At 40.0% G+C, this 21,221-nt stretch overlaps 1 long non-coding RNA gene across 1 annotated transcript; it reads right to left on the reverse strand.

The window, feature by feature from the left end:
- Nucleotides 1–1,948: 1,948 nt before the first annotated feature.
- Nucleotides 1,949–11,585, reverse strand: LOC118960360. Its single transcript, XR_005048451.1, has 4 exons — nucleotides 11,403–11,585; nucleotides 9,871–10,056; nucleotides 2,394–2,439; nucleotides 1,949–1,986 (listed from the first exon to the last, which is right to left on the reverse strand). It is a non-coding gene; the product is annotated as an uncharacterized LOC118960360 (long non-coding RNA).
- Between the last annotated feature and the right edge of the window lie 9,636 nt (nucleotides 11,586–21,221).

Consider the following 21,221-nt stretch of genomic DNA (forward strand, 5'->3'; position numbering starts at 1 on the left):
TCTCTCTATATATAAACCATTTTATATATATATATCTCACTATATATATAAACCATTTTAGATATATATATCTCTCTATATATTTAACCCATTTATATATATATATCTCTCTATATATAAACCATTTTATATATATATATCATATCTCTATATATATAAACCATTTATATATATATCTCTCTATATATATAAACCATTTTATATATATATATATTTCTCTATATATATAAACCATTTTATATATATATATCTCTCTATATATATAAACCATTTTATATATATATATCATATCTCTATATATATAAACCATTTATATATATATCTCTCTATATATATAAACCATTTAATATATATATATGATATCTTTCTCTCTATATATATAAACCATTTTATATATATATCTCTCACTATATATATAAACCATTTTATATAGATATATCTCTCTCTCTATATATAAACCATTTTATATTATATATCTCTCTATATATATAAACCATTTATAATATATCTCTCTCTCAATATATAAACCATTTTATATAGATATCTCTTATATATATAAACCATTTTATATATATATATATCTCTCTATATATTAAACCATTTGATATATATATATCTCTATATATATAAACCATTTATATATATATATCATATCTCTATATATATAACCATTTTATATATATATCTCTCTATATATATAAACCATTTTATATATATATCTCTCTATAGATATAAACCATTTGATATATATAATCTCTCTAGATATATAAACCATTTTATATATATATATAGATATTTCTCTCTATATATATAAACCATTTTATTATATATAGATATATCTCTCTAGATATATAAACCATTTTATATATATATATATCTCTCTATATATATAAACCATTTTATATATTTATATCATATCTCTATATATATAAACCATTTTATATATAGATATATATATCTCTCTCTATATATATAAACCATTTTATATATATATATATATATCTCTCTATATATATAAACCATTTTATATATATATCTCTCTCTATATATATGAACCATTTTATATATATATCTCTCTCTCAATATATAAACATTTTATATATATATATCTCTCTCTCAATAGATAAACCATTTTATATATATATCTCTCTATATATATATAAACCATTTTATATATATAGCTTTCTATATATAAACCATTTTATATATATCTTTCTATATATATAAACCATTTTATATATATATCTCTATATATATAAACAATTTTATATATATATCTCTCTCTATATATAAACCATTTTATATATATATATCTCTCTATATATATAAACCATTATATAGATATATATATCTCGATATATATAAACCATTTTATATAAACCATTTTATATATATCTCTCTATATAGATATACTCTCTATATAGATAAACCATTTATATATATATATCTTTCTATATATATAAACCATTTTATATATATAAACCATTTTATATATATAAACCATTTTATATATATCTCTCTCTATATATAAACCATTTTATATATATTTCTTTATACATATAAACCATTTTAGATATATATCTCTCTATATATATAAACCATTTTAGATATATATCTCTTTAGATAGAAACCATTTTATATATATATCGCTCTATATTTAGAAACCATTTTTAGATATCGCTCGATATATATAAACCATTTATAGAGAGAGCGCGCGATAAACCAGGGGAGAGAGAGCTTTCGCGATAGAAACCAGGGGAGAGAGAGTTCTCTCTTTATAGAGAGAAACCATTTTAGAGAGAGAGAGCGCGAGAGAGAGAAACAATTTTATAGAGAGAGAGCTCTCTGCTAGAGAGAAACCAGGGGATAGAGAGAGAAGGTGTTTTTTAGTGTAAAAAAGTTCACTAAACAGAAGCATAATGGAAAGAAGAATAACAAACTTACCCCTTTTAGATTCAGTTTCTTTGTATCCCCTTTGAATACCACCTGTGAAAAAGCATGGTGATTACCGCTAGAGTTGTGAGACAAACATGGAATGAAACAGGTTTTCTATTCACAAGATGAAGGAGTGTTAAAAGATCATTGGAATGGTTTTGCTCTCAACACTAGGGGGCCGGAGACACTGTGAGGATTGATGTGGGACGGTCTTCATTGCAGTTACAATATATTTCTGTAATGTATTCCTGAGATTTTAAACAACTCTCCAGGCATTGTGCTTCTGATTATATGGACAGCACGACTGCAAAAAAGGTGACCTGGAAGGCACCCTGAGTTTGTATGCAAACGTGTCATGAAGTAATTGTGTTATACGTGCAGTGTGTTGAACATGACTGACTTATAGAAGACAAGACTTCAGGAACGTGACTTTTTTGTGGTGTTGTGACTTGACTTACCGCTTTGTATCCAAACCTCTCTCGCCGAGCCTGGTGCCTTAGTTTACTGGGAGGGAGGAGAGCAGAAAGAGAGGAGAGACTTTTAGTACAACTGAGTAAAAAGACGGGCAGACAGAGGGACAGACAGTGGTGTCTTCAATGCACCTGTCTGTAGGCACCCTAGAGGTACATAAGCTGAAACGATTGGCCCTAGTCAAAATTGTATTTTTACTTTTAAAGTGCACTGATCGCCATATAATAATTCTGTGTAAAAATAACCATATACGGTAGCACGTTTTCACCAAACAGATGTAGTAAAGGGACTCGTGCCCGCTGTGCCCACTCAGTTTCAATGGGCATAATGCCTCTGCTTTCCTCTCCTCTCTGCCACTTTGAAAGGACCACATTGTGGAGCAAAATACCCCAGACACAGTGCTGTGTTGTTCACACTGAACACAATCTCACTTCATTAAGGCTCAATAACTCTTCAGACCCAGAGCAGTCTCCAGTTACCACTGTCGTATGTCCTCTTTGTCACAACACAGATGAAAACAATAGACATTTATGTCTTAAAATGTGCATGTGTGTGTTTTGTTTGTGTGAGTGTGTGTGAATGTGCATTTGTCTACTGTGTGTGTTTGTATAAGTGTGTGTAGGGCCCTATTAAATCAGTTTTATTTTTTGCCTGATTCCGTTGAGTTTTTCCCCAAATTCTGTTTTCTCCATTTAGTTATTTCAGGTTTCCATTTTCCAGTTTTTCTTTGGGTTTTGCTCTCAAATTCCCACTTTTTAAAACCATCCAATTGAGTTGTTTTGTGAGTCCACAACAATGCTTAAACCACATCAGGAGACCACTTTTTGAGGGCTGGGATAAATAGAGAAATTGAGATTTTTGTGTATAGTTACCCTTTAATTGCAGTGTGCAATTAGCAAAAGTCTAGTGTGTTTTTTTTTGTGATGGTAGAGTTTGCAAAACAAATACCCACTGGATTGATGCAAATAATAATGTTATAATTCTGCCAGGTAAGCATAGGTTACTTTGTAGTTAACAATTGATTTAGAAGGTTTTTGGGAAAGGCACATTTCTATCTACCAGAAGACTTTTCATTAGCATCATTGCTAAAGGCTACACAATGTGGTAGACACCGCACATTCACAGACCAGAGCAATTCTCATTGACTCTTCAGAAAGTTGCAGGAAATACAAATCACTATTTATAGTCTTATGATAAACTTGGGCAAATTAATTCATTTTCAATACATTTAGTTGAAGCCTTACTAAGTTCAATACATTTTTGAATATTGTTGAATTCCGTTTTAATGTCAGGATTCCGTGATCCAGTCCGCGTTCTCTGCATCGCGGATTTTATAGGGCCCTATGTGTGGGAGGTTCAGGATAGGAGGAGGACCCTACGTTTACTTCCAACCGTGGGGCTGCTGCCTGAGGCCTTAAATAGACTCAGGGACAAACCAGGCTGATAATCATCTGCAGCTGATTGTTTGAGTTGGGAAATACTTAAGGACAGAGGAAACAGAGGGACGGGTGAGGAGTCCCCCATGAAAACAATAGCCTGGACCCGATTCTAAAGAGCTTTTTAGAGAAGCCTTAGTCACAGTAACAGTAATAACAGTCACACACACACACTCATGCAAACACATTTCGGACATTTCAAGATCCATGGGGATCTACACTGAACAAAAATATAAACGCAACATGTAACAATATAAGGAAATCTATGGATTTCACATGACTGGGAATACAGATTTTGTTGGTCACAGATACCTTTAAAAAAAAGGTAGTGGCATGGATCAGAAAACCAGTCAGTATCTGGTGTGACCACCATTTGACTCATGCAGCGCGACACATCCCCTTTGCATAGAGTTGATCAGGCTGTTGATTGTGGCCTGTGGAATGTTTCCCCACTCCTCTTCAATGGCTGTGCAAAGTTGTTGCATATTGGTGGGAACTGGAACACACTGTCGTACATGTGGATCAAGAGCATCCCAAACGTGCTCAATGGGTGACATGTCTGATGAGTAAACAGGCCATGGAAGAACTGGGACATTTTCAGCTTCGAGAAATTGTGTAGAGATCCTTGCAACATGGGCCTGTGCATTTATCATGCTGAAACATGAGGTGATGGCGGTGGATGAATGGCACGACAATGGGCCTCAGGGTCTCATCACGGTATCTCTATGCATTCAAATTGTCATCAATAAAATGCAATTGTGCTCGTTGTCCATAGCTTATGTCTGCCCATACCATAACCCCACCACCACCATGGGGCACTCTGTTCACAACATTGACATCAGCAAACCCCTCGCTCAAACGATGCCATACACACTGTCTGCCATCTGCCTGGTACAGTTGAAACCCGGATTCATCCATGAAGAGCACACTTCTCCAGTGTGACAATGGTCATCAAAGGTGAGCATTTACCCACTGAAGTCGGTTACAACGCCGAACTGCAGTCAGGTTAAGACCCTGGTGAGGATGACGAGCATGCAAATTAGCTTCCGTACGATGGTTTCTGACAGTTTGTGCAGAAATTATTTGATTGTGCAAACCTACAGTTTCATCCGCTGTCCGGGTGGCTGGTCTCAGACAATCCTGCAGTGAAGAAGCCTGATGTGGTCTGAGGTTGTGAGGCCGATTAGATGTACTGCCAAATTCTCTAAAACAACGTTGGAAGTGGCTTATGGTAGAGAACTGAACAACCAATTATCTGGCAACAGCTCTGGTGAACATTCCTGCAGTCAGCATGCCAATTGCACGCTCCCTCAAAACTTGAGACATCTGTTGCATTGTGTTGTGACAAAACTGCACATTTTAGAGTGGTCTATTATTGTCCCCAGCACAAGGTGCACCTGTGTAATGATCATGCTGTTTAATCAGTTTCTTGATATGCCACACCTGTCAGATGGATGGATTTGATAACAAAACGATACCACGGTAAAGAAAGTAGGCATATCAGCCAAAGTCACACAATGGCACTTGATCCAGAATGAGAAACTCAGCTACTGCTCTATTCAATCACTGGGCATCTTTTGAGTTCAATTTCATTACGATTCACTGATGTGGTCATCCTGTCTGGGTTGGCGCCCCCCCTTGGGTTGTGCCATGGCGGAGATCTTTGTGGGCTATACTCAGCCTTGTCTCAGGATGGTAAGTTGGTGGTTGAAGATATCCCTCTAGTGGTGTGGGGTCTGTGCTTTGGCAAAGTGGGTGGGGTTATATCCTTCCTGTTTGGCCCTGTCTGGGGGTGTCCTCCGATGGGGCCACAGTGTCTCCTGACCCCTCCTGTCTCAGCCTCCAGTATTTATGCTGCAGTAGTTTATGTGTCGGGGGGCTAGGGTCAGTTTGTTATATCTGGAGTACTTCTCCTGTCCTATTCGGTGTCCTGTGTGAATCTAAGTGTGCGTTCTCTAATTCTCTCCTCTCTTTCTTTCTCTCTCTCGGCGGACCTGAGCCCTAGGACCATGCCCCAGGACTACCTGACATGATGACTCCTTGCTGTCCCCAGTCCACCTGACCGTGCTGCTGCTCCAGTTTCAACTGTTCTGCCTTATTATTATTCGACCATGCTGGTCATTATGGCCATGTTCTGTTATAATCTCCACCCGGCACAGCCAGAAGAGGACTGGCCACCCCACATAGCCTGGTTCCTCTCTAGGTTTCTTCCTAGGTTTTGGCCTTTCTAGGGAGTTTTTCCTAGCCACCGTGCTTCTACACCTGCATTGCTTGCTGTTTGGGGTTTTGGCTGGGTTTCTGTACAGCACTTTGAGATATCAGCTGATGTACGAAGGGCTATATAAATACATTTGATTTGATTACGTTTGAAATGTTTTACATCAGCATTTTTTGATCGTCAGTATTTATGCTTCAATGCATACTGCATACTTTAATTAACCATTATTCAATCATGTTATCAATTTGAATTTGTCTTTACCAATCAAACGACATAACAACATAATGATTATAGTGTATTTGAATGGTAAATCTCTATTGATAAACTGGTAAAATCAAGATGTACCCTAGGCCTATTCCACCTCAAAACGCACAAGAAAGAGCATTTTGGCACCCACCGTCTCATATTGTTCTGAAATAATTTCTGTAGTTAGAAACTGATAAGATTATCATTCCTGAAACATTGTTTTGTTTAAATAGAATTTGATCTCTGATAAATTAAGCTAATTGTTTGCACCCCAATTGGAAATTTGAATTTATAAGATTTATATATCAAAGTGTTGGAAAAACTTGTCAATAATCAACTGACTGGCTTTCTTGATGTCTATAGTATTCTCTCGGGTATGCAAACCAGTTTCCGCTGAGGATAAGGATGGGTCACTGCAACCTTAAAGGTCCTCATGTAGTCCTTCTCCCTGTCTATATTTTGCTGCTATTCTATTGTGCTGCTATTGACTTGGCCAAAGCTTTTGATACGGTAGACCATTCCATTCTTGTGGGTCGGGCTAAGGAGTATTGGTGTCTCTGAGGGGTCTTCGTGCTGGTTTGCTAATTACCTCTCTCAAAGAATGCAGTCAGAAAATCAGCTGTCTCAGCCACTGCCTATCAGCAAGGGAGTACCCCAAGGCTCGATCCTAGGCCCCACACCCTTCTCAATTTACATCAACAACATAGCTCAGGCAGTAGGAAGCTCTCTCATCCATTTATATGCAGATGATACAGTCTTATACTCAGCTGGCCCCTCCTTGGATTTTGTGTTAAATGCTCTACAACAAAGCTTTCTTAGTGTCAAACAAGATTTCTCTAATCTTAACCTTGTTCTGAAAACCTCCAAAACAAAGGTCATGTGGTTTGGTAAAAAGAACTTGAGGTAGTCACCTCATACAAGTACTTGGGAGTATGGCTAGACGGTGCACTGTCGTTCTCTCAGCACATATCAAAGCTGCAGGCTAAAGTTAAATCTAGACTTGGTTTCCTCTATCGTAATCGCTCCTCTTTCACCCCATCTGCCAAACTAACCCTGATTCAGATGACCATCCTGCCCATGTTAGATTACGGAGACATAATTTATAGATCGGCAGGTAAGGGTTCTCTCGAGCGGCTAGATGTTCTTTACCGTTCTTTACCATTCGGCCACCAATGCTCCTTATAGGACACATCCCTGCACTCTATACTCCTCTGTAAACTGGTAATCTCTGCATACCTGTCGCAAGACCCACTGGTTGATGCTTATTTATAAAACCTTCTTAGGCTGAGATATCTACTGCAGCCCACATCCTTCTGCCAGTCACATAAAGGTTCCCAAAGCAAACACATCCCTGGGTCGCTCCTCTTTTCAGTTCGCTGCAGCTAGCGACTGGAACGAGCTGCAACAAACACTCAAACCCGACAGTTTTATCTCAATCTCTTCATTCAAAGACTCAATCATGGATACTCTTACTGACAGTTGTGGCTGCTTTGTGTGATGTATTGTTGTCTCTACCTTCTTGCCCTTTGTGCTGCTGTCTGTGCCCAATAATGTTTGTACCCTGTTTTGTGTTGCTACCATGTTGTGTTGCTACCATGTTGTTGTTATGTTGTGTTGCTACCATGCTGTGTTGTCATGTGTTTCTGCCTTGCAATGTTGTTGTCTTTATGTAGCGTTGTGTTGTCTCTCTTGTTGTGATGTGTGTTTTGTCCTATATTTATATTGTACAGTCATGGCCAAAAGTTTTTAGAATGACACAAATATTAATTTTCACAAAGTCTGCTGACTCAGTTTGTATGATGGCAATAGGCATATACTCCAGAATGTTATGAAGAGTGATCAGATGAATTGCGATTAATTGCAAAGTCCCTCTTTACCATGCAAATGAACTGAATCCCCCACAAAATATTCCACTGCATTTCAGCCCTGCCACAAAAGGACCAGCTGACATCATGTCAGTGATTGTCTCGTTAACACAGGTATGAGTATTGACGAGGACAAGGCTGGAGATCACTTTGTCATGCTGACGGAGTTCGAATAACAGACTGGAAGCTTCAAAAGGAGGGTGGTGCTTGGAATCATTGTTCTTCCTCTGTCAACGATGGTTTCCTGCAAGGAAACACGTGCCATCATCATTGCTTTGCACAAAAAGGGCTTCACAGGCAAGGATATTGCTGCCAGTATGATTGCACCTAAATCAACCATTTATCAGATCATCAAGAACTTCAAGGAGAGCGGTTCAATTGTTGTGAAAAAGGCTTCAGGGCGCTCAAGAAAGTCCAGCAAGCGCCAGTACCGGGGCACCACCAGCACAGAGCTTGCTCAGGAATGGCAGCAGGCAGGTGTGAGTGCATCAGCACGCACAGTGAGGCGAAGACTTTTGGAGGATGGCCTGGTGTCAAGAAGGGCAGCAAAGAAGCCACTTCTCTCCAGGAAAAACATCAGGGACAGACTGATATTCTGCAAAAGGTACAGGGATTGGACTGCTGAGGACTGGGGTGAAGTAATTTTCTCTGATGAATCCCCTTTCCGATTGTTTGGGGCATCCGAAAAATGCTTGTCTGGAGAAGACAAGGTGAGCGCTACCATCAGTCCTGTGTCATGCCAACAGTAAAGCATCCTGAGACCATTCATGTGTGGGGTTGCTTCTCAGCCAAGGGAGTGGGCTCACTCACAATTTTGCCTAAGAACACAGCCATGAATAAAGAATGGTACCAACACATCCTCCGAGAGCAACTTCTCCCAATCATCCAGGAACAGTTTGGTGATGAACAATGCCTTTTCCAGCATGATGGAGCACCTTGCCACAAGGCAAAAGTGATAATCCCATTGAGAACTTGTGGTCAATCCTCAAGAAGTGGGTGGACAAATGAAAACCCACAAATTCTGACAAACTCCAAGCATTGATTATGCAAGAATAGGCTGCCATCAGTCAGGATGTGGCCCAGAAGTTAATTGACAGCATGCCAGGGCGGATTGCAGAGGTCTTGAAAAAGAAGGGTCAACACTGCAAATACTCTTTGCATCAACTTCATGTAATTGTCAATAAAGGCCTTTGACACTTGTGAAATGCTTGTAATTATACTTCAGTATTCCATAGTAACATCTGACAAAAATATCTAAAGACACTGAAGCAGCAAACTTTGTGGGAATTAATATTTGTGTCATTCTCAAAACTTTTGGCCACGACTGTATTTATTTTTTATATTTAATCCCAGGTCCCCGTCCCCGCAGGAGGCCTTTTGCCTTTTGCTAGGCCATCATTGTAAATAAGAATTTGTTCCTAACTGACTTGCCTAGTTAAATAAAACAAATAAAAATATAGTCTTCCATAAATACAGTACCTAACATTCGATTTGGACCTTCATTCCTCCTAACAATGAGTAAGACATGAGGAATCCAATAAAAGTATCAAAAGCCACCCACACCCCATGCCTATCTCACACCAACAACCAGTATCAACCGTTTTTCACATTTTAGTATAAAAAAGGAATGGAAGTTTCGGTATACCGTGCAACACTAGCAGACAGACAGATAGATAAATAGATGGAGGGATATGTTTACCTGATGAAGTAGCAGCAGAAGATGAGACTGAGGACGAAGACGAAGACTCCGGTCCCGAAGATGACCATGTAGATGTTAAGAGGAAGGTCCTGGAACGCCACGGCAGACATGATCCCTAGCTTCTAGCCCCCGACCTGCTGTGACCTCTGATCTTTCCCCTCTGACAGTGAACCAGACACACACACCCTGGAGGGAGACACACACAAACATTCAATAATTTCAGAAAAGCGTGCACGTTAAGAATGTTGATTACAAAAAAAGAATGCAAGCACGGAAACAAAAGCACGGCACTCACGCCAGAATAACACAACACATACACACGGTAACACATTAACAGTAAGATAGTAAGATTGTGGTGAGGGATAAGACAACAGGCGCTGACAAAGCAGGAAGTGATGCAGTCTGTGGTGAGACATACTGTAGCTCAGGTGCTGTGAAGCTGGCAGGATATGAAGTTGCCAATAGACACTGATCTAAGGGCAGTTTGTATCTAATGTTAGGTGGGATTGGGGAGGTGAGCTGATCCAAAACTGTGACTATTGTCTATGTAACAGTATTGCTTCCTTCCCTCTCCTCGCCCCAACCTGGGCTCGAACCAGGCACTCTGCACACATCGACAACAGCCACCCACAAAGCACCCACGCTATTAGCGCGCACCACTGCTAACTAGCTAGCCATTTCACATCGGTTACATCTATAGGGGCTTACTGATGCCCTAGTCTTCTGATGTAGACTGTACAGCATGAATACAGAATTGCTGTATTTTCAGGCCCTGGTCCAAGTACAACAACCTGCTCACATGCGTACACACACGGCATGCACACGGTACACACTGCCCTAGGTAAGCCCTTGCCTACAGACTGTTTATATTCCTAAACTCTATTGGTCAAGCAGCACATGTTCAGTTTATTGGCTGAGAGAACAGAGATCACACTGCAGGTGTGTGTGTGTGCGCAGTGTGTGTGCTTGTGCGTGCACTCTGAAGCACAGATGTTGGTGTGGGTCACTGTTAGAAGAGCCACTGGATATGAGAATGTGATTTCCAAACACTTAATCCACTTTTTTCCCAAGAGAATTTGAAGGCAAATATATAAGTGTGTGTAATATAAAGTATAGAATCAATAAGTTTACTCTTGTCTGTTGTCTCAATTTACCGATATCAAGAACTGTTTGCGCACAAAAGAGAAGTTGCGCACACTGCATACTTACAGTGACGTAAAGTCACCAAGGGACAATGACATTCCATTACTGACGATCATATCATTTATTTTCACCGGAGGATATGTGTCGTCAAAATGTCCAATGTGTTAGTAATAGAAACGATTCTATAAAGTGATGCAAGTAGACCTGGTGTTAGGAGCGAAATTTGCGCATATCATACAATAAAATAAAAAAGTCACATAGTGGTGTCAGCTCATAACTTGTTCTTGCAAAACCATCAAAACAATGCAATATCACACAGTGGTAAAGTTAATATTTTGAAAAACAAGAAACGTTAACAGAAACAAATGTGTTATGCGTAAAATTATTACCGTTATAACGAAGAAGGCTCACAGACTGCCCCTCGATGGTAGAACATGTTGATTCTTCATAAACACCCGTGGTTCGTCGTGAATGGATGCGGCTCACAGCTGGACTATACATTCTTCATTCGGTAGGAATTTCTCTCTCTCTCTCTATGGTCCTTCTTTTCCAATGTCCCAACCAAAACAGACATAAAGATGAAAATTTTGCCTTGAGGTATCACTGCCACTTTTAAAAAGACAAAGAAAAAAGTTGACATAGAGATGCAAAAGGAGTCGACCGTGGCTCGTACCTTACCACATCTGTAGGCAATTTTACTTCTTGATTCTACGTCTGTTGTTATTTTCGTAACGCGAAAGTCCTGCCTTGGTATTGTCATACACAACATTAATGTTACAGCTAATTTCGTGAAGGAAGCCTATTCATTTAAGGATCCGCCCCTTTCTTTTTCCAATTTTCGCCTAAAACGACATACTCAAATCTAGCTAACATTCGATCTGGTAAAATATATATTTTTTTGTACCATCATCTTTGAAATGCATGAGAAAGACCAATATGTGATTTAGGAATCCAGGCGCAATGTAGATTTTGGCCACTAGATGGCAGCAGTGTATGGGCAATGTTTTACACTGATTCAATGAACCATTGCATTTGTTAAAAATGTTGTCTCAAGACTGCCCAAATGTGCCTAATTGGTTTATGAATAACATTTCAAGTTCACAACTGTGCACTCTCCTCAAATAACAGCATGGTATTCTTTCACTGTAATAGCTACTGTAAATTGGACAGTGCAGTTAGATGAACAATTTAAGCTTTCTGCTAATATCTTTGTCCTGGGAAATGTTCTTGTTACTTACAACCTCATGCTAATCGCATTAACCTACGTTAGTTCAACCCACCAACCTTGTAGGTATAAAGGTATAAAGTGGAAACAATTCATTTTTCCTCGCCTTCTCTCATCGAGCCAATTTGAGTTGAAAAGAATTGTACCAAAATAAAATGTAAATGTATAAACATTATTTAAAGCGAAAGTGTAGTAATGCAAGTTTTTTTTTTAAAGGTAAACAAAATATATTGAATGTATGATAATATGAAGAATTCAAACCTATTTAAAATGGTTTTGAAATCATTCAGTTCAAATCATTCAGTTGATGCTTGCATATACACCTTACCTGTTGCAAATACACCTTCTGAAACAGCAGAGACACACACACAGGTACAGGTACACGTATACACATACGGGCGCTAGCACACACACTCTACACATGTACATTGTAATATTGTTGTATAGTGGTATCATACATTTTGTGTATCGCAGTGTTTGACGGTGTATGACAGATATGACAGTGTTTGCTGTTTTATATTTTGTTTTGTGTGTATTATAAGTGTCTTAATGTGTATGGACCCCAGGAAGAAGATAGCAGCTAATGGGGATCCCTAATAAAATATCAATACAAATACAAATAGGGTGTGTGGTCCTCCCACTACGACTCGGGAAACCATGCAGTTTATTAGGGTGCCGATGAAAGAAGTTATGATGAACTTCACAGGGTGTGAATGTGCCAGGTGTACGGTGTTTCCTCAGACACCTTGGTGCGGCTGGCTTCCGGGTTAAGCGGGCATTGCGTCAAGAAGCAGTGCGGCTTGGCTGGGTTGTGTTTCGGAGGACGCACAGCTCTCGACCTTCGCCTCTCCCGAGTCAGTACGGGAGTTGCAGCGATGAGACAAGACTGTAACTACCAATTGGATACCATGAAATTAGGGAGAAAAAGGGGTGAAATTAAAGAAGTTAAATTAAAACAAAATAACAAAAGAAAGTGCACGGTGATCAGCTTTCCAATAAATATTGAGGGTCTCATGAGGATCGATGCTTGACTACCGTTTGACAAATAAAAATATTCTCGCTCTTATCCGTATCATGTAGATGAATCAACTAGCACAAAATACTCACACAACTGTGTCTGTGAGCTGTTGGCTAGAACTCATGTGCAAAAACCAGACTAGGCACATTTGCTATTTAATGCAACCGTTTTTTGACAAAACTATCGATAGAGGTGAAACTGTGATGGAAACACATTGAACTTTAGATTTTTATTCGATACACTATACAAATATGGTGTGTGGTCCTCCCACTACGACTTGGGAAACTCTGCACGGCAAGCAGTACCAGTTCGCCAAGTATAGGTCCAAAAGGCTCCTTAACAGCTTCTACCCCCAAGCCATAAGACTGCTGAACAATTAATAAAATGACCACCCGGGCTATTTACATTGACACCCCCCCACCCCTACGTGTACACTGCCGCTACCTACGTGTACAAGTTACCTCGACTAACATGTACCCCCGGACATTGACTCGGTACTGGCACCCCATGCATATACCCTCGTTATTGTTATTTTGTTGTGTTACTTTTTATTACATTTTTTACTTTAGTTTATTTTAGTCTATTTATTGAACTGTATTGTTGGGTAAGGGCTTGTAATTAAGCATTTACTAATCATTTGTTAAACCTGCACTGCATGACAATGTGTCAGTTTTATTTCAGGGTGGGATGGATGTGTCCCGGGGGGGGGTCTTATTTTAGTATATTTAAACAATTAGAACATCCACAAGCAAGGTTCTGGGTAGACAACTTGTTTCATGAAACTGTTCCCTTAAATTTTGACCATTTTTATTTTGTAACTCGATGTCCAGGTTTAGAGACCCCAGTATTTCTTCTAGAGTTGAATACCATATCCCTAAAACCCCACTTCTCATTCTTTTGTCGCTCCCATAGGGCGACTCACAATTGGCCCAAAGTCGTCCGGATTAGGGTTTGGCCGGGGTAGGTCGTCATTGTAAATAAGAATTTGTTTTTAACTTTTTTAACTGATTTGCCTAGTTAAATTTTAAAAAATAATGGCGTAGCATCAACAAATGCTCTGAGATTTTGTAGCTGGGGTAATTAGTGACTACTCAACAAAGTTGGTACATTTGTGACTGTGGATTGAAGATAACTCAATCGCATTTGAGCAACAATAGCTAGGTTTCCATCCAATTGGCAACAGATTTTCATAAGAATATATTTTTTAAACGTGTGGAAACCCAGTGTACCAATATTGATTTTGTAGCTGTGTATTTTCATGCACATTTTCCCACAAGTGGCGTTTCCAAACTGTCTTTTTCTGTGTGTGAAGACTGTATTGCACACGAAAGTTGTCATGTACTGAAAACAAATCAAGTTCAATGTATTTCCATTGCATGTTCAACTCTACCGATAGTTTTGTCACAAAAACTGTTAAATTAAAATGTGCCCATTCTGGTCTTGATGTAACAGTATAACTTTAGACCATCCCCTCGCCCATACCCGGGCGCGAACCAGGGACCCTCTTGCACACATCAACAACAGTCACCCACGAAGCATCGTTACCCATCGCTCCACAAAAGCAGCAGCTATTGCAGAGCAAGGGGAATCACTACTTCAAGGTCTCAGAGCAAGTGATGTCACCGATTGAAACGCTATTTAGCGCGCACCACCGCTAACTAGCTAGCCGTTTCACATCCGTTACATTGACACATGTGCTCTAGCCAACAGTTGGCAGATAGAATGCGGGAATGCTGTGCAGGTAGGCTAGTCTACATAATGAGAGTATTATGGATAAGAACGAGAATGTTTTTATTTGTCAAACAGCAGTCAAGCATTGATCACCATGTCACCAGAATCAAACCCTCAATATTTTTTGGAAATGCGCAATCCCAGGTGAAGCAGTAGACAGATGCGCAGTGACTTCAGAGAAAACCCACTACAGGCTACCCCACCTCTGCATTCGAGTGTATCTTCTCTTGATGTAGATTCGGATACTAGCTATGATTCCCAAGGGAGTGGATATTTTTTAGGACTCAAGCGACGGGGAAGAGGAAACCCTCAATGGCCCAAGAGGGCTCAGCAGAACCGTGGACATGGACAAAGTGTCGTAGGGGCAAGAAGAACAGAGCAAGGCCGCTATTGGACATGCAGTCAGAATGCTTCTTCATGTCCCATAAGCACTTCACGTGAGCTGGCCTTGAGTAAAGACTTGTCTTTCGTCCCCAATGCATCATATAATGACTTTGACACAACAACAATACAGTTTCAAAATGTATTTCGTACATTGAGACTTCTTCTGCTTATTCTGCTCCATTATTGATAAGAGTCCAAATGTGGATGTGTAAGTAGGGGTGATAAGGCTATGGGTGACACAATAGAGACAATTTAACAACAACACTTTCTATCAGCAACTGTCATGTGACCCCACACCACTGTTATAAGATAAGATTCACTGCAAACTGAAGTCTTGTTGAAAGTCGAGACATTAAAGCAAAAATAATATAAGTTCATGAAAGCAGACAATCCAATCACGAGTGTTATCCAGCCCTTACCGAAAATTCACAAACAATTGGATAAGCCACCAGGAAGACATATTGTGGCCTCAATTGGCTTATTGACTGAAAAGATTTCAACTTTCTTAGATTTCTTTATAAAATCCAGTTTGGTGTCACTACCTGCATACGTACGCAATTCTATGGATATGATGAACACTCTTAAGACAATGCATAATATTAACGGGGAGATGCTTATGGCTTGCTTTCATGTTGAATCCCTGTATAAAAACATTCCCCACCGGGGAGGCCTCGAAGGCACACTGTCTTCGTCAACAACTCACTAGCACTAACTGTATTGTTCAACTTGCTGAGATTGTTCTGACAAAGAATTTTATCATGTTTGAAAATTACATTTTCAGTCAACAGAAGGGAACTGCTATCGGTATTAAAATGGCACCGAATTACGCCAATCTGTATGTGGGTTGAGAAGAAGATGATTTTCAGCCCTAACAACTCATTCTTGTGCCATATCAAGCTCTGGAAACACTTTATTGATGACATATTCCTTCTATTCCAGGGCACAGCAGAGGAACTTCATCAGTTCCACTCCTTCATCAACACAAGCTGTAAATATCTGAAATTCACCCTCACCTTTGATGCGCATTAAACACATTTTCTGGACATTTTGATAAAAAGGGAGGGGGTGGCTTTAGCACAGACCTATACAGGAAGCCGACAGACAGGAATTCCCTGTTACGCGGAAATAGCTTCCACCCTACACCCCTGAAAAAGAGCCTCCCTAACAGCCAATACAGTCGCATATGCAAGATCTGTAGCACACAGAATGACTATGAAAAACAAGCTGGATCATTACAAAAATATAACCCAGGATGACAGCCTTACGCCCAAACCACCCTGCCTCCCTGACCAACGAGTGCCATGCTTCCTTCAATACTCCCCACTTACCAAACAGATCAACCATATCATTAAAAAACACTGCCACATCTTCCATACCCTCAAGAGCATCAGCCCAGTCTCATAGATACTAAAATAGGTATGATATCTTTCTTTGGTATGGTAAGACATAAGACAGAAGGTTACTTAAGGCAAAAACTTAAGGAGGTTGGGTAGGCGTATAATACCAACATCTAGCAACCCAATGGTTGCGTGTTCTAATCTCTTCACGGACAACTTTAGCTAATTAGCAACTTTTCAACTACTTACTACTTTAACTAAAAACATTGTATTTGTAACAAAACACCCACTAAACCCTAAACCTCAACTAAATATTGTAATAAATAATGTGGAAATTGAGCAAGTTGAGATGACTGCTTAGAGTAACACTAGATTGTAAAGTCTCATGGTCAAAACATATTGATGCAGTAGTAGCTAAGATGGGGAGAAGTCTGTCTATAATAAATAAAGCGATGCTCTTCCTTCTTAACAACACTATCAACAAGGCAGGTCCTACAGGCCCTAGTTGTCGCACCTTGACTACTGTTTAGTCGTGTGGTCAGGTGCCACAAAAAATGACTTTGCAATTGGCTCAAAACAGGGCAGCACGGCTGGCCCTTGGACGTACACAGAGAGCTAATATTAATAATATGCATGTCAATCTCTCCTGGCTGAAAGTGGAGGAGAGATTGACTTCATCACTACTTTTATTTATGACAAGTATTGACATGGTGAATGCACCATCTGGCACACATCTTGGACACCCATGCATACCACACAAGAGGTCTCTTCACAGTCCCAAAGTCCAGAACAGACTATGGGAGGCACACGGTACCACATAGAGCCATGACTACATGGAACTCTGTTCCACATCTAGTAACAAGCAGTGCAATTAGATTAAAAAAACAGATAAAAAACACAGCGGAGACTGTGAAAAAACACAAACATTGGCACAGACACATGCATACACACACACACACACACACATACAATAACATACGCACTGCACATACCCATGGATTTAGTACTGTAGATATGTGGTACTGGTGGAGAAGGGGCCTGAGGGCACACAGTGTGTTGTGAAATCTGTGAATGTATTGTATTGTTTTAAAATGGTATAAACTGCCTTAATTTTGCTGGACCCCAGGAAGAGTAGCTGCTGCTTTTACCCTTCCCCTAACCCTTTTAACAAACCCTTCCCCTAACCTTAACCCCTAACCCCTAGCCTAGCTAACATTAACCAGGTAGCTAACGTTAGCGTTAGACACCTAGCTAACATTAGCAACAGCAAATTGGAATTTGTAATATATCATACATTTAGCAAATTCGTAACATATTGCACATTTTGAAAATTCTGAACTTATTTACTTTTGCAAATTTGTAACATCATAGTTCTCAGTTCTCACACAGGTTTGTTGTTGCCGACACAAACTTCCCTTATTTGAATGATTTATATGATCGGTTGTAGGCCCACCTATTTCAACAGCAATTCTGAGTACTCTGTCCCTTACAAAAAATATATCAGTTTTGAAACTGCAGTGAAAGTGCAGCTGATTAACAGCTGATTAAAGACAGGGCATTCAGAATAAGAACACGAGATGTGCAGTTGAGAACGTTTCCACGATAATGGTACCGTGATGAAACTTTGAAACAAAGTTGACCCTTGTTGTAGCAAATGAGTGTCATGAAATACTTGCACCAGAAACAGGGTAGGGTACAGTTTTTGACTTGTGAGAAACGTCAACAAGCCAGGCTAGCTGCAGTTGAAGTCGGAAGTTTATATACACCTACAGCTTTAACTGATGTCTTGAGATGTCGCTTCAATATATCCACATCATTTTCCTCCTCCATGAACCCCCACAAATGATGCTGCCACCCCCGTGCTTCATGGTTGGGATGGTGTTCTTCGGCTTGCAAGCCACCCCCATTTTCCTCCAAACATAACGATGGTCATTACGGCCAAACAGTTCTATTTTTGTTTCATCAGACCAAAGGACATTTCTCCAAAAAGTACGATATTTGACACCATGTGCAGTTGCAAACGTAGTCTGGCTTTTTTCTTCCTGAGCGGTAGGACAGCTGCGTGGTGTTTATTTTTGCATACTATTGTTTGTACAGATGAACTTGGTACCTTCAGGCATTTGGAAATTGCCCCCAAGGATGAACCAGACTTGTGGAGGTCTACAATGTTTTTTCTGTGGTCTTGGCTGATTTCTTTTGATTTTCCTAAGATGTCAAGCAAAGAGGCACTGCGTTTGAAGGTTGGCCTTGAAATACATCCACAGGTACACCTCAAATTGACTCAAATTATGTAAATTGGCCTATCAGAAGCATCTAAAGCCATGACATAATTTTCTGGAATTTTCCAAGCTGTTTAAAGGCACAGTCAACTTAGTATATGTAAACTTCTGACCCACTGGAATTGTGATACAGTGAATTATAAGTGAAATAATCTGTATGTAATCAATTTTTGGAAAAATGTCATAACCAACTTGCCAGAACTGCAGGTTGTTAACAAGAAATTTGTGGAGTGGTTGAAAAACGAGTTTTAATGACTCCAACCTAAGTGTATGTAAACTTCCGACTTCAACTCTATGTACAGCAAAATAGCTAGTTCTCTGCTTTGCTAGCTTAGCTGAACACAGAATGTTAGCGTACTGTTCTTTGAATGGCTAATGGATCCTTCTTGTCGCAACTTTTTGGCTAAAGCTGACTTCTTCAATACCCCAGGCAATGACATGAGACGTTCTAAAACTAGACCGTTCAGATCAAACAAACCATTGCATCGTTTCTCTTCTTATGTATCTGAACTGGGCTATTCCGGGCTTTATGGCTATTCCGTGCCAGTACACTTGTGTGAACTGAAGTAGCTAGCTAGCCAAAATAATCGTACACCATCACCTACTTTTGGGTTCCCGAGTGGGGCAGCGGACCAAATTACTGTATCTCAGTGCAAGCGTCACTACAGTCCCTAGTTCGGATCCAGGCTGTATCACATCCGGCCGTGATTGGGATTCCCATAGGGCGGTGCACAATTGGCCCAGCATCGTCCAGGTTTGGCCGGGGTAGGCCGTCATTGTAAATAAGAATTTCTGCTTAACTGACTTGCCTAGTTAAATAAAGGTTAAAAATAAATACTGTACTGGAGTGTGAGGCCAATCATATTCTACCTACATGAAATTCTCTTCATTAGTCTTGTTCCTCTAAGAAAGTGAAATAGATCCCTATACACCACTTCACCACCCAAACCCCAACCCCGTCCAGCCTCTTTAACCCTTTCACACAATCTCTCCCTATCTATATCATAATATGAACAAAATATCAACACATGCTCCACTGTTTCCTCCACTAAACACTCATCACACAAACCTGTTGTATTTCTCCCTATCATCCAACACATGGCATTCCAACATGTGTGTCCCAACCGTAGTCTACTCCACACAACCTCCTCGCACATACTTCCCATACTCCCCACCTCTTCCTTAACTAACTGGTTCACGTGATAAAATTGCCTCCCCTTACTACTAGAATCCCACTCCCTTTGCCAAAGATCGAGCTCTTTTCCTCGGATCAAGGACTTGACTTACCTGTAGCCCAGCAGGACCTGAATATCTACACCCTCTCTCCTCACCGTACTCTTAGCCACCACATCAGCCTTCTCATTAACCACACACCCACATGGGCGGGAACTCAGTCAAAGCTCACCACCCCTCCCATCCTCTTCAGTCCCATTAACAGCACCATCATCTCCACAAACAAGTCTCCCCTATCCAACCTGCCCGTCTCCACACCACTCAGCACTGTACCGAATCAGAGCAGATCACCACTCTGAGTGGTTTCACCTCCTCCGCCCATCTCAAACCTATAATCATGGCCATTGTCGTGGAAAATCGGTTCAAATATGACACTTGCAAGAACTTGTGAAATCAATAGGCTTTTAATACAACGTATAGCAAGCCGGAGTGGTCCGCGGAACACACACCGCTTCCCGCTTCCAGAGCCCCGGGTCCTGTATTTATACACATATAGCATATGGGTCCAACCCATATGCAGATAAACATAATTCCCCTAATTGTTCTGCCTAACATTACCTTTTTAGTTCAGGCTTCCTGCTTGTTCACGCCCAATAATGCCCATATCTGCTTTTCGTCAGATAATAATGGTGGCAAGACCCTTGCTTTGTCCTAAAAATAATATACATTCCTCTATTCTATAGGCTTGCTTTGTCCCTGCACTTAGCTTAATGCGTTCTTTTGTATGTGTGTTATCTAGGATCAGCAGACTATGTGTCTCATCTGTTTTTAGCGTGTCCAGCTATACTAAAAATACTATACATTCCTCTATTCTTGTGTGTCCAGTTGTCCTAGGCGCCTATGTGTCGCCTTCTCTTCGTGTGGTCTGTTTTTAGTGTTTGGCTGTCCTATACTCTCATGGCCTTACTCTGGCCTCCTGTCCTATACAATAGACAATGCAGCTGTCCTATACTCTCATGGCCTTACTCTGGCCTCCTGTCCTATACAATAGACAATGCATT

The sequence above is a fragment of the Oncorhynchus mykiss genome, unplaced genomic scaffold (genome assembly GCF_013265735.2).
Source record: "Oncorhynchus mykiss isolate Arlee unplaced genomic scaffold, USDA_OmykA_1.1 un_scaffold_605, whole genome shotgun sequence".
Taxonomy (NCBI): domain Eukaryota; kingdom Metazoa; phylum Chordata; class Actinopteri; order Salmoniformes; family Salmonidae; genus Oncorhynchus; species Oncorhynchus mykiss.